We start from the raw sequence: 14,954 nt of genomic DNA on the forward strand, positions 1-14,954 counted from the left end.
AGACGCTTACTCCTTGGAAGGAAAGTTATGACCAACCTAGATAGCATATTCAAAAGCAGAGACATTACTTTGCCAACAAAGGTCCATCTAGTCAAGGTTATGGTTTTTCCAGTAGTCATGTATGGATGTGAGAGTTGGACTGTGAAGAAAGCTGAGAGCTGAAGAATTGATGCTTTTGAACTGTGGTGTTGGAGAAGACTCTTGAGAGTCCCTTGGACTGCAAGGAGATCCAACCAGTCCATTCTAAAGGAGATCAGTCCTGGGTATTCTTTGGAGGGAATGATGCTGAAGCTGAAACTCCAGTACTTTGGCCACCTCATGCGAAGAGTTGACTCATTGGAAAAGACTCTGATTCTGGGAGGGATTGTGGGCAGGAGGAGAAAGGGACGACAGAGGATGAGATGGCTGGATGGCATCACTGACTCGATGGACGTGAGTTTGAATGAATTCTGGGAGTTGGTGATGGACAGGGAGGCCCGGTGTGCTGCAATTCATGGGGTCGCAAAGAGTTGGACACAACTGAACAACTGAACTGAACTGATGATTAATGATGTTGAGGATCTTTTAATGTGCCTATTGGCCATGTGTATATCTTTGAAGAAATGTCTATTTAGATCTTCTGCCCATTTTTTAATTGGTTGTTTGTTTTTTAACCTTAAGTTGGATGAACTGTTTATATATTTTTGGACCTTTAGCTCCTTATTGGTCATATCATTTGCAAATATTTTCTCACATTCAGTAGGTTGTCTTTCTGCTTCATTGATGGTTTCTTTTCTCGTACAAATGATTTTAAGTTTAATTAGACCCCATTTGCTTATTTTTGCTTTTGTTTCCTTTGCTTTTGGAGACAGATGAAAAAATTGCTACAATTTATGTCAGAAAATGTTTTCTTCTAGGAGTTTTATGGTATCTGGTCAGACACTTAGGTCTAATCCATTCTGAGTTTATTTTTGTAGATGGAGTTAGAGAACCTTCTAATTTTATTCTTTTTCATGTAGCTGTCCAGTTTCCCAGCACCACTATAATAAAATGCTTTTCAACCATTGTACATTCTTGCCTCCTTTGTCATAGATTGTGTGTGCATGCTAAGTTGCTTCAATTGTGTCTAACTCTTTGCAGCCCTCATGGACTGTAGCCTGCCAGGCTCCTCTGCCCATGAGATTCTCCAGGCAAGAATACTGCAGTAGGTTGCTGTTCCCTCCTCCAAGGAATCTTCCCAATCCAGGGATTGAACCCGTGTATTCTATGGCTTCTGCTTTGTAGGTGGATCCTTTACCACTGAGCCTGGTCATAGATTAATTGATCATAATTATGTGGGTTTATTTATGGGCTCTCTATTCTGTTCCATTGATCTGTGTGTCTTTTTTTTGCTCCAGCACCATACTGTTTTGATTATTGTAGCTTTGTAGCATGGTCTGAAGTCAGGGAGCATGATATCTCCAACTCTGTTCTTCTTTCTCAAGATTTCTTTAGCTACTCAGGGTCTTTTGTGTTTCCATACAGATTTTAGAATTATTTTTTCTAGTTCTGTGAAAAATGCCATTGGTAATTTGGTAAGGATTGTATTGAATCTGTACATTGCCTGTGTAGTATACTTATTTTTGACAATATTAATTCTTCCAATCCATGAACATGGAATTTCCTTCCATTAGTTTGAGTAATCTTCAATTTCTTTCATCAGTGTCTTAGTTTTCCAGGTAAAGATCTTTTACCTACTTAGATAAGTTTATTCCTTAGTATTTTATTCTTTTTGGTGCAATTGCAAATAGGATCATTTCCTTAACCTTTCTTTCTGATAGTTTGTTGCTAATGTATAGAAATGCAACAGATTTATGATGATTAATTTTGTATTATTCTACAAATTTTCCAAATTCATTAATGAGATTTAGTAGTTCTTTGGTGGCATCTTTAATATTTTCTGGGTATCATATCACCTGGAAATAATGTCAGTTTTACTTCTTCCTTTCTAATTTGGATTCCTTTTCTTTTTCTTCTCTGGTTGCTGTGGTTAGGACTTCCCAAATTATGTTGAATAAAAGTGGTGCAAGTGGACATCTTTGTATCTGGTCTTAGAGGAAATGTTTTCAGCTTTTCACCACTGAGTATATATTAACTCTGGGTTGTTATATATGTCACAAATTAAGATGAGGTATGTTCCCTCTATGCCCACTTTCTGGAAAAACTTTTTTTTATATCATAAATGAATGTTGATGTTCATCAAAAGCCTTTTCTACATTTACAGAGATGATTATATGATTTTTATTTTTTGACTTGTTAATGCAGTGTCTCACAATGATTGTGAACTGTGAGCCATCCTTGCATCCAGGGGAGAAATCACACTTGTTAATGGTATATGATCCTGCTAATGAATTGTTGAATTTGATTTGCTAATATTTTGTTCAGGATTTTTGCATCTATGTTTATTGACTCATAATTTATTTTTTTGTTATTATCTTTGTCTGATTTTGGTATGAGAGTGATGCTGGCTCATAGAATGGTTTCAGAAATATTCCTTTTTCTGAAAATTTTTGAAATAGTTGAAATAGTTTGGGAAGGGCAGTTGTTAACTCTCCTTTAAATATTTCATAGAATCCACCTGTGAACCCCCTCCCTCCTCTGAATCTGGAATTACTTATTCAACTTCAGAACTGGTAATTGATCTGGTCACATTTTCATTTCTTCCTCTTCAAGTCTTGAATTTCTAGGAATTTGTCCATTTCTTCTATGTTAGTCTATTTTATTGGCAAATAGTTCACAGTAATCTCTAATAATAATTTGTATTTCTATTTCTATGGCATTGGTTGTAACTTCTCCTTTTCACATCTGATCTTACTGATTTGGGCCCTCTCTCTTCTTGATGTGTCTAGGTAGAGATTTATGTATTTTGTTTATCTTTTCAAAGAACCAGCTCTTAGGTTTACAAAATTTTTCTGTTTTCCCCATCTTTATTTCATTTATTTCTGCTATGGTTTCTTTCCTTCTGATAATTTTGGGTTCATTTATTTGGGTTTTGCTTGTCTGTAAAATTTTTGATTACTCCATCAAATCTGAATGAATGCCTTGCTGGGTAGATTATTCTTGGTTGTAGAGTTTACCCTTTCATTGCTTTAAATACATTATGTCACTCCTTTCTCGATTGCAGAGTATCTGTTGAAAAGTCAGCTGATAACCTTAGGAAAAGTTCCCTTGTATATAAATTGTTGCTTTTCCTTTGCTCCTTTAGTGTTCTTTTCTTGTCTTTAATTTTTGTCATTTTAATTACAATGTGCCATGGTGTTTTCCTCTTTGGATTGATCTTGTTTGGGACTCTGTGCTTCCTCAATGCGAACATCTGTTTCCTTTCACAAGTCAGGGAAATTTTCAGCTATTATGTCTTCAAATACATTCTCTGCCCCTTTCTCTTTCTCTTCTTTTTCTTGGTCTCTTATAATGTGTATGTTAGTGCATTTGATGTGGTCCCAGTTTTCTTAAACTGTTCTCATTTCTTTTTTTCTTCTTTGGTTATCATTGTTCATCTTCAGAGATTTCCACTACTCTGTCTCCCAGCTCACTGATGCATTCCTCTGCACCATTTAATCTACTTCTGATTCCTTCTAGTGTATTTTTATTTCAGTTATTCTTCATCTCACTTTGATTCTTCTTTAAGAATGAGAATTTAGAATTTTCAAACACTTTGCTTAAAACTTGTAACTTCTCATCTTCTTCCTCTGTTTCCTCATTTTGCCTAATGCTGCTTTGTATTTCTATGTGTCTTGTGGATTGGTTACATTTACCGACCTTGAAAAAGTGGCTTATGCATTCCCAAAGTGCACCCCTCTTTGGTCACCAGAGCTATATACTTTAAGGATGCTCCCTATGTGGGCCAAATGTGTCCTTCTGTTATGGTGAGCTGAATATTGTGAGTGATTTGGTAAGCATGGCTTGCCTCTGGGTCCAGTTGCTGCCAGACCCTACATTATGCAGAGGCTACCAGCCACTGGCTGGTGGGGCTGAGTCATGAGGTGGCAGGGTGCAGTACCCTGGGGGAGGGGGGATCCTGGGGCTAGTGCCGGCTCAATGGGCAGAGCTGTGTTTGGGAGTGAGTGGTTGCAGAGCCAGGGTTCCCAAGTCTAGCATTAGCCTGATAGTGGGTATAGCTAGTTCCTGACATGCCTGGCTAAATGTTTTGTGGTATCCCAAAGCTGGTATTTGCCCAGTGGTGCATGGCACTATATCCTGGGTTGGCTGGCTGAGATGGTCAAAGTGTCTTAGAGCTCTGTTGGCCTGCTGATGGATCAGATCATGTCCTGGGGCTGGTAACATCTTGTTGGTGGCCAGGTTGGTGCTCAAAATTTCCCAAGGCTAGTGCCAGTGACTAATGGATGGAGCTGGGTCCTGGTATCTCTGGCTGTAAGGCCCTTGGTGTCCTCCAGCTGGTGTTGGCCTCTTATTGAGTAGGTCTGGATACCAGGGTGGCTGACTGAGGGGCTTGAGGTGTCTCAAGTGTTGGCATTGGCCTACTGGTGGGCAGGGCTAAGAAGCAGGTGGCCCAAGGGCTGGTGCTGTCCTGCTGGTGTGTGGCCTGGATCCTGCCATAGCAGGCTGCTGGGCTGCAGTGCCTGAGGCTTGTGTCTACCTACTGGTGGGTGGGGTAAGGCTCAGGGGTTCCTGGAGCTGATGTCCACTCACAGGGGGATGAGGACAGGTTCTGGTGCTAGTGTTGGATCACTAGTGGATAGAGACGGGTCCCAGTATTTCTGGCTGCAGGGCCTTGGGTGTCCTGGAGCTGGTGTTGGCCTGTTGGTGGCAGAGCTAGTACTTAAGACAGCTGGCTGAGGAGATGAGGGTGTCTGAAAGTTTGTATCAGCCTGCTCGTGGGTGGAACTGGATCCTGAGGTAGCTGACTAAGGGTCCCAGGTGTCTCAGACTTGGTATTGGCCTACTTGTGGGTTGGGCTATGGCTCAAGAGGTATAAAGGTTGGTGCCAGCCTGCTTGCAGGAATTCTGGATCCTGCCATGAAATATTGTGTGTCTATGGTGGTCCTGAGGCTGATATTGGACCACTGGTAGGCAGAACTGGGTCCCAGAATCTCTGATTCCAGTTGCCTCTTCACCATCCAGGATCAGCAAGTAGGTCTGACCCAGACTTCCTACAGATTATTGCTTCTGCCCCGGCCCCTGAAGTGTATGTAGTTTTGCGTGCATCCCTTAAGAGTGGAGTCTCTTTTTCCCACAGCACTCTGGGACTTCTGAAAGTAAGCCCTGCTGGCTTTCAAAGCCAGATATTTCCAGGGCTTGTCTTTCTGGTGTAGGACCTCAGGATGAGAAGCCCAATGTGGCGCTCAGACTTGTTTCTTGGGTAGAACCACTGAAGTTGTAATTGGTCTCTCATTTGTGGATCTCCCAGCTAGAGGTATGGGTCTTGACTACATCATGACTCTTCTCTTCTTACACATTTCATGGTTTCCTTTTTATACCTTTAGTTGTAAAATACCTTTTCTGCTAGTCTTCTGGTCTTTCTCATCAATAGTTGCTCTGTAAATAGCTGTAATTTTGGTGTGCCCTTGAGAAGATGTAACCTTAGGGTTTTTCTGCTATGCCATTTAAAGTACTAAAAGAAAAATACCCAGGAGATATATATATATATATATATATATATATATATATATATATATATATATTTGAAAATGAAGGGAAGTGCAACACCAAATGTTGATCAGGATATGAGGCAACAGGAGTTCTCATTCATTGTTTTCACTGCTAGTTGGAATGTAAATTGGTAAATGACTTTGGATGTCAATTTCACAAAATTAAATAGACTTTTACTAAATATCCAACACTTATTCCCCTACATACTTATTCAAATGAGTTGAAAATTTGTGTTTACAATAAATACTACACAGCAATAGTCATAGTAGCTTTACTCACAGCTATTAAATGCTGGAAGCAAACTAGATGTCCTTCAATAGGTAAATGGATAAAAAAATGGTAGCACATTCATACAAGGGAATATTATACAACACTAACCACTAGTTATGTCTGGATGTGAGAGTTGGACCATATAGAAGGCTGAGCATCAAGGAATTGATATCTTCAAGTTGTGATGCTGGAAAAGACTCTTGAGAGTCCATTGGGGTGCAAGGAGATCAAACCAGTCAATCCTAAAGGAAATCAACCCTGAATATTCACTGGAAGGACTGATGCTGAAAGCTGAGGCTCCAATACTTCGGCCACCTGATGTGAAGACCCAACTCATTGGAAAAGACCCTGATGCTGGGAAAGATTAAAGGCAAAAGAAGAGGGAAGCAAAAGATGGGATGGTTAGATAGTATGACTGCATCAGTAAACATGAATCTGAGCAAACTATGGGAGATAGTGAAAGACAGGGAAGCCTGGTGTACTGCAGTGCATGGGGTTGCAAAGAGTAGGGCATGACTTAGTGACTGAAAAACAACAAAATGAATAAAATATGATCTATCAAGACACAAAAATTATGAAGGAGACAAGTAAATATTGCTAAATAAAGAGGTCAATCTGAAAATATTTATACTATGTGATTTAACTATATATTTTAGAAAAGGCAAATTATGGAGACAGTAAAAAGAAACATGTCAAATGGCTATCTTGAAAACTGGAGAGTCAGGCAGATACACAGAATCACAGTGTACCATGACCTGTTATTCAGTCGTGCAGTCATGTCTGGCTTTTTAACAACCCCATGGGCTACAGCACGCCAGGTTTCCCTGTCCTTCACCATCTCCCGGAGCTTGCTCAAGCTCATGTCCATTGAGTTGGTGATGCCATCCAACCATCTCATCCTCTGTCAGTCCCTTCTCCTCCTGCCTTTAATCTTTCCCAGCCTCAGGGTCTTTTCCAATGAGGTGGCTCTTCACATTAGATGGCCAAAGTATTGGAGTTTAAGTTTCAGCATTAGTCCTTCCAATGAATGTTTAGGGTTGATTTCCTTTAGGATTGATTGTTTGATCTCCTTGCAGTCCAAGGGACTGTCTGGAGTCTTCTGCAACACTACCACCTGAAAGCATCAATTCTTCAGTGTTCAGCCTTTTTTATGGTCCAACTCTCATGTCCATACATGACTACTGGAAAAACAATAGCTTTATGCCTTCTGGAGCTATTTCTCAGCTCTTCTCCATAGCATATTGGGCACCTACTGAGCTGAAGAGTTCATCTTTCAGTGTCATATTTTTGTGCCTTTTTGTTCTGTTCATGGGGTTCTCAAGGCAAGAATGCTGAAGTGGTTTGCAATTCCCTTCTTTAGTGGACCATGTTTTGTCACATCTCTCCACCATGACCCATCCACCTTGGGTGGCCATATATGACATGGCTCATAATTTCACTGAGTTAGACAATGCCTGGATTTCAGTAAAAAAAAAATACTAGGCATACTTAAAGAAAAAAGACACAGTATGTAGAGAAAGCAAGCATCACAACCAGAGGTAGGTAGATATAGCAGAGATTTTGGATTGATCAGATCAAGAATTTGAAATAAATATGATTTATTGGTCAAGGAATCTAAAGGAAAATGTTGGTAATATGAAAGAATAGACTGGGGATCTAAGAAGAGAGATGGACATACTAAGAATTAAAAGGAAATACTAGAAATAAAAAAAAACAATCTAACAAAAAAATGCTTTTGATGGACTCATCAGCAGATTAGACATGACTGAGGAAATAATTCCAGAGTGTGAAGGTAATTAAAAATATTATCTCAAACTAAATAGCAAAAAGAAAAAGGAGTGAAAAAATAACAGTATTCAAGAACCATGGAACAATCACAAAAGTGTAGCAAATGCATAATAGGAACATCAGACAAAGAAGAAAGAGAAAGAAACAGAAGAAATATTTGAAGTAATAATTAGCTGAGAGACAACATACCACAGATCCAGGAATCTCAGAAAATACCAAGCATTATAATACCATAGAATCTATAGTTGGACATGTGTGTGTGTGAGTGTGTGTGTGTGTTAGTTGCTCAGGCACTTCTGACTCTTTGTGAACCCATGGACTATAGCACCAGGCCCCTCTGTCCATGGGATTCTCCAGATAACAGTACTGGAGTGGGTTGCCAGGTCCTTTTCCAGGGGATCTTTCTGACCCAGGGGTCAAACCTGGGTCTCCCACAATTCAGGCAGATTCTTTACTATCTGAGCCACCAGATAAGCCCCATAGTTAGGCATATCATATTTAAATTGAAGAAATCAAAGACAATAAATATAGAAGATTATGGAGGGAGGGAGGGACACGGATTATCTACAGTTGAACAAGGAGAAGAATTACACTGGGTTTCTCTTTAGAAATCATGCAAGCAAGAAGAGAGTGGGTGAAATATACAAAGTATTGAAAATTAAAACCACAAAACTAAAATTCTGTATAGCTGTGAAAAGAAGAGAAGCGAAAAGCAAAAGAGCAAAGGAAAGATATAAGCATCTGAATGCAGAGTTCCAAAGAATAGCAAGAAGAGATAAGAAAGCCTTCCTCAGCGATCAATGCAAAGAAATAGAGGAAAACAACAGAATGGGAAAGACTAGAGATCTCTTCAAGAATATTAGAGATACCAAGGGAATATTTCATGCAAAGATGGGCTCGATAAAGGACAGAAATGGTATGGACCTAACAGAAGCAGAAGATATTAAGAAGAGGTGACAAGAATACACAGAAGAACTGTACAAAAAAGATCTTCACGACCCAGATAATCACGATGGTGTGATCACTGACCTAGAGCCAGACATCCTGGAATGTGAAGTCAAGTGGGCCTTAGAAAGCATTACTACGAACAAAGCTAGTGGAGGTGATGGAATGCCAGTTGAGCTATTTCAAATCCTGAAAGATGATGCTGTGAAAGTGCTGCACTCAATATGCCAGCAAATTTGGAAAACTCAGCACTGGCCACAGGACTGGAAAAGGTCAGTTTTCATTCCAATCCCAAAGAAAGGCAATGCCAAAGAATGCTCAAACTACCACACACTTGCACTCATCTCACATGCTAGTAAAGTAATGCTCAAAATTCTCCAAGCCAGGCTTCAGCAATATGTAAACCGTGAACTTCCTGATGTTCAAGCTGGTTTTAGAAAAGGCAGAGGAACCAGAGATCAAATTGCCAACATCTGCTGGATCATGGAAAAAGCAAGAGAGTTCCAGAAAAACATCTATTTCTGCTTTATTGACTATGCCAAAGCCTTTGACTCTGTGGATCACAATAAACTGTGGAAAATTCTGAAAGAGATGGGAATACCAGAACACCTGATCTGCCTCTTGAGAAATTTGTATGCAGGTCAGGAAGCAACAGTTACAACTGGACATGGAACAACAGACTGGTTCCAATTAGGAAAAGGAGTTCTTCAAGGCTGTATATTGTCACCCTGTTTATTTAACTTCTATGCAGAGTACATCATGAGAAACACTGGACTGGAAGAAACACAAGCTGGAATCAAGATTGCCAGGAGAAATATCAATAACCTCAGATATGCAGACGACACCACCCTTATGGCAGAAAGTGAAGAGGAACTCAAAATTCTCTTGATGAAAGTGAAAGTGGAGAGTGAAAAAGTTGGCTTAAAGCTCAACATTCAGAAAATGAAGATCATGGCATCTGGTCCCATCACTTCATGGGAAATAGATGGGGAAATAGTGGAAACAGTGTCAGACTTTATTTTTTTGGGCTCCAAAATCACTGCAGATGGTGACTGCAGCCATAAAATTAAAAGATGCTTACTCCTTGGAAGGAAAGTTATGACCAACCTAGATAGCACAGAGACATTACTTTGCCAACAAAGGTTCGTCTAGTCAAGGCTATGGTTTTTCCTGTGGTCATGTATGGATGTGAAAGTTGGGCTGTGAAGAAGACTGAGAACCGAAGAATTGATGCTTTTGAACTGTTGTTGGAGAAGACTCTTGAGAGTCCCTTGGACTGCAAGGAGATCCAACCAGTCCATTCTGAAGATCAGCCCTGGTGTTTCTTTGGAAGGAATGATGCTAAAGCTGAAACTCCAGTTCTTTGGCCACCTCATGCGAAGAGTTGACTCATTGGAAAAGACTTGGATGCTGGGAGGGATTGGGGGCAGGAGGAGAAGGGGACGACAGAGGATGAGATGGCTGGATGGCATCACCGACTCGATGGATGTGAGTCTGAGTGAACTCTGGGAGTTGGTGATGGACAGGGAGGCCTGGCGTGCTGCGATTCATGGGGTCGCAAAGAGTCAGACACGACTGAGCGACTGAACTGAACTGATTAATATTATTCGAAAGTGAAAAAAAAAAAGAATTTCTCAAACAGAAACCAATAGAATTTCTTGCTTGTAGATCTGTTTTACAAGAAATGTTTTAAAAAGTTCTTTAGCGAAAAGAAAACTGATATAGATCAGAAATTTTAATCTATATAAAGAAAAAAAGTGCTTAAGAAGTAATAAATGAAGGTAAAGTCAAATATTTTATTTTTCTTATTCTTAATAGATTTTAAAAATACTTTGTTCAAAATAATAACAGCAACAGTTAGGTGATTATACCTTATGAATAAATGTAATGAATGACAGCAATGTTATAAGGAATAGGAGGCAGGAACTGGAAATATTCTGTTATGAGGTGTCAGCACTACTCATGAAGCAGTGTAGTGTTATTTGAAAGTGTATTTAATTTAGTTGTAAATGCCTACTGAAAGCCCTATGGCAACCACTAATTTTTTTCAAAAGACGTGTAATTAATATTAAGATAGAAAAAATGGAATTATATAAAATGTTCAATTACAACCAAAGAAGATGAAAGAGTAGAATACCAAAAAAACCCACCCCAATGAAAAGCAAAGAACAATAACCATGGATAGAAAATACTTCCAAAGTATGGTAGATATTAATCTAAATATATAAATAATAATTTAAAATGTGGTTGGTCTGATGCACCAATTAAAATATAGAAACTGTAAGAGTAAAAATAAAACAAGGCCCAACAGTATATGAACCATAGATCTACTTGAAGTATAAAGTTCCAGGTACAAAAAGTAAAGGCAAGAGGAAAGACATAGTATGCTAGGCTAATTATATATTAATTTAAGACAAAGCAGATTTTAGAACAAAGAAAATTATAAGAGTTAAAGAGGATACTACATATGACAAAGGAGTCAGTTCTACAGAAAGCATAACAATTCTTAACATGTTTGTACTTTACAGCAGAGCATCAGAATTGGCCTGATGTGGGGCAAAAGCTGATAGAACTTCAAGGAGAAATAGACAAATCCACATATTTGGACAATTGGACACTTTACTACCAATAATGTATAGGCTCAGTAAGCAAAAGAAAGTAAGAATGTAGTTGAACTAAATATCTCCCTCAATCAACTGAATATAATTGGCATCTATCAACCACTTCATCCAACAACAGAATAAAAACATTCTTCACAAACTGACATGGAACATTAATAAAGAGAGAACATATTCTGTTCCTGGGCTTTGCTGTATTGGGAGGATTTTAGGTACTGTTTCAACCTCCTCAATCATTATTGCTTTGTTCAAGTTTTCTATTTATTCATGATTCAGTCTTGATAGGTTCTCTATTTCTAGGAATTTATCCATGATGCTAGGTTACCCAATTTGATGGTGTGTAATTGTTCATAGTAATCTCATATGGACCTTTGTATTTCTGTTGGGTCAAATATACTGTCTCCTCTTTCATTTCTAATTTTGAGTCTTCTCCATTTTTTTCTTGCTCTAGCTAAGGTTGCACCAATTATCAGCTCAGTTCAGTCACTCAATCATGTCTGACTCTTTGTGACCCCATGGACTGAAGCACACCAGGCCTCCCTGTCCATCACCAACTCCTGGAGTTTACTCAAACTCATGTCCATTGAGTCAGTGATGCCATCCAACCATCTCATCCTCTGTCATCCCATTTTCCTCCTGCCTTCAATCTTTCCCAGCATCAGGGTCTTCTCCAATGAGTCAGTTCTTCGCATCAGGTGGCCAAAGTATTGGAGCTTCAGCTTCAGCATCAGTCCTTCCAGTGAATATTCAGGACTGATTTCCTTTAGGATGGACTGGTTGGATCTCCTTGCAGTCCAAGGGACTCTCAAGAGTCTTCTCCAACACCACAGTTCAAAAGCATCAATTCTTCAGCGTTCGGCTTTATTTATAGTCTAACTCTCACATCCATACGTGACTACTGGAAAAACCATAGCTTTGACTAGACAGACCTTTGTTGGCAAAAATCTCTGCTTTTTAATATGCTGTCTAGGTTGGTCATAACTTTTCTTCCAAGGAGCAACCATCTTTTAATTCCATGGCTGCAGCCACCATCTGCAGTGATTTCTAAGCCCCCCAAAATAAAGTCTGTCACTGTTTCCATTGTTTCCCCATCTTTTTGCCATGAAGTGATGGAACCAGATGTCATGATCTTAGTTTTCTGATATCTTTAGTTGAGCTTTAAGCCAACTTTTTCACTTTCATCAAGAGGCTCTTTAATTCTTCTTCACTTTCTGCCATAAGGGTGGTGTCATCTGCATATCTGAGGTTATTGATATTTCTCCCAGCAATCTTGATTCCAGCTTGTGCTTCATCCAGCCCAACATTTCTCATGATGTACTCTGCATATAAGTTAAATAAGCAGGATGACAATATACAGCCTTGACGTACTCCTTTCCTGATTTGGAACCAGTCTGTTGCTCCATGTCCAGTTTTAACTGTTGTTTCCTGACCTGCATTTCTCAGGAGGCAGGTCAGGTGGTCTGGTATTCCCATCTCTTTCAAAATTTTCCACAGTTTGTTGTGATCCACACAGTCAAAAGCTTTGGCATAGTCAATAAAGCAGAAATAGGTGTTTTTCTGGAACTCTTGTTTTTTCGATGATCCAACAGATGTTGGCAATTTGATCTCTGGTTCAGAGGAACCTTTTCTAAATCCAGCTTGAACATCTGGAAGTTCACAGTTCACGTACTGTTGAAGCCTGACTTGGAGAATTTTGAGTATTACTTTGCTAGCATGTGAGATGAGTGCAATTGTGCAGTAGTTTGAGCATTCTTTGGCATTGCCTTTCTTAGGAATTGGAATGAAAACTGACCTTTTCCAGTCCTGTGGCCACTGCTGAGTTTTCCAAATTTGCTGGCATATTGAGTGCAGTACCAGTTTTATATATCTTTTTTTAAAAGTTCAGTTTTTTTGATAATTTTTTTTGTTTTTCTGAATCTCTATTTTATTTATTTGTGCTCTAAGCTTTATTATTACCTTGCTTCTGCTAACTTTGAGGCTAGTTTGTTCTTCTTTTCCTTATTACTTGATCTGTAAAGTTAGATTATTTGTGTTCTTTTTTCGTAATGTTTTTCACTACAATTTTTTCCTTAAGCATGCTTTTCTTGTTGCATCCCATAAGTCTTGATATGCTGTGTTTCTGTTTTTGTTTGTTTCAAAATATATTTTTATTTCTTTTTTTTTTTGACCCAGTGGCTTTTCAAGAGTATGTTGTTTAATTCCCACACATTTTTTAATTCCCAATTTTTCTCCTGTTATTGACATTTAATTTCCTACATTTGTGGTCAGGAAAGATAATTGGTATGATGTCTATCTTCTTACATTTGCTGTATTTTTTTGTGACTTAACATATGATCTACCCTGGAGAATATTCTGTGTGCACTTGGGAAAACTGTGTATTCTGCTACTGCTGGGTGGAATGTTCTATATATGTGTTGAGTTCACTCAGTCTAAGATATAGTTCAAGTTCAATGTATCTATATTGATTTTCTGTCTGGATGATCTATCTATTGTTAAAAGAGGGGTATTGAAGTCCCCTACTATTATTTTATTTTATTTGTTTCTTCTTTTAGATCTGTTAATATTTGCTTAATATATTTGTGTTCCAAAGTTGAGTGCATATATATTTATAATCATTTTATCTTCTTAAAGAATTAACTCCTTGATCATTGTATAATGACCTTCTTTGTCTCTTATTACAGTTTTTGACTTAAAGTGTATTTTGGTTGATAAAAGTATAGCTGCCTCTGTTTTCCTTTGTTTTCCATTTTCCTGGAATTTTTTCTCCATCTTTTCACTTTGACCCTGTGAGTATCCCTAAAGGTGAAATGAGCTTCTTGCAGGCCTTATATAGTTGTGTCTTATTTTTCAATCCATTCCACCACTCTGCTTTTGATTAGCAAAATTAATCAGTTTACATGTAAAGTGATAATCAACAGGTGAAACTGAAAGTCACTCAGTCGTGTCTGACTCTTGGTGACTCCACAGACTGTAGCCTGCCAGGCTCCTCTGTCCATGGGATTCTCCAGGAGAGAATACTGGAGTGGGTTCCCTTCTCCAGGGAGTCTTCCTGACCCAGGAATTGGACTGGGGCCTCCTGCATTGCAGGCAGATTCTTTACCAGCTGAGCTACCATGGAAGCATCAACAGGTGAGAGCTTACAAATTTTGTCATATTGTTTTTGGATGTTTTGTAGTTCATCTTCTTTCCTTCAACCTTTGCTTAGTTTCTTTGTGGGTTGATGATTTTCTGTAAAGGTATTTTTCTTTATCATTTGTATATCTACTGCAGATTTTTCTTTGTAACTGCCATTACACTTACATAAAGTATCTTACAGATATAATAATCTGTTTTATGCTGATAGTCACTTCACTCACATACAAGAAGTTTCCTTTTTACCCACCCCGTAATTTATTTTTGATGTCATAATTTACCTCTTTTATTTGTATAGCCATTAACAAATTATTTGGAAGGAATGATGCTGAAGCTGAAACTCCAGTACTTTGGCCACCTCATGCGAAGAGTTGACTCATTGGAAAAGACTCTGATGCTGGGAGGGACTGGGGGCAGGAGGAAAAGGGGACGACAGAGGATGAGATGGCTGGATGGCATCACTGACTCAATGGACGTGAGTCTGAGTGAAGTCTGGGAGTTGGTGATGGACAGGGAGGCCTGGCGTGCTGCGATTCATGGGGTCGCAAAGAGTCGGACACGATTGAGCGACTG

This window comes from Bubalus kerabau, chromosome 4 (assembly GCF_029407905.1).
Source record: "Bubalus kerabau isolate K-KA32 ecotype Philippines breed swamp buffalo chromosome 4, PCC_UOA_SB_1v2, whole genome shotgun sequence".
In the NCBI taxonomy this organism is placed as follows: Eukaryota; Metazoa; Chordata; class Mammalia; order Artiodactyla; family Bovidae; genus Bubalus; species Bubalus kerabau.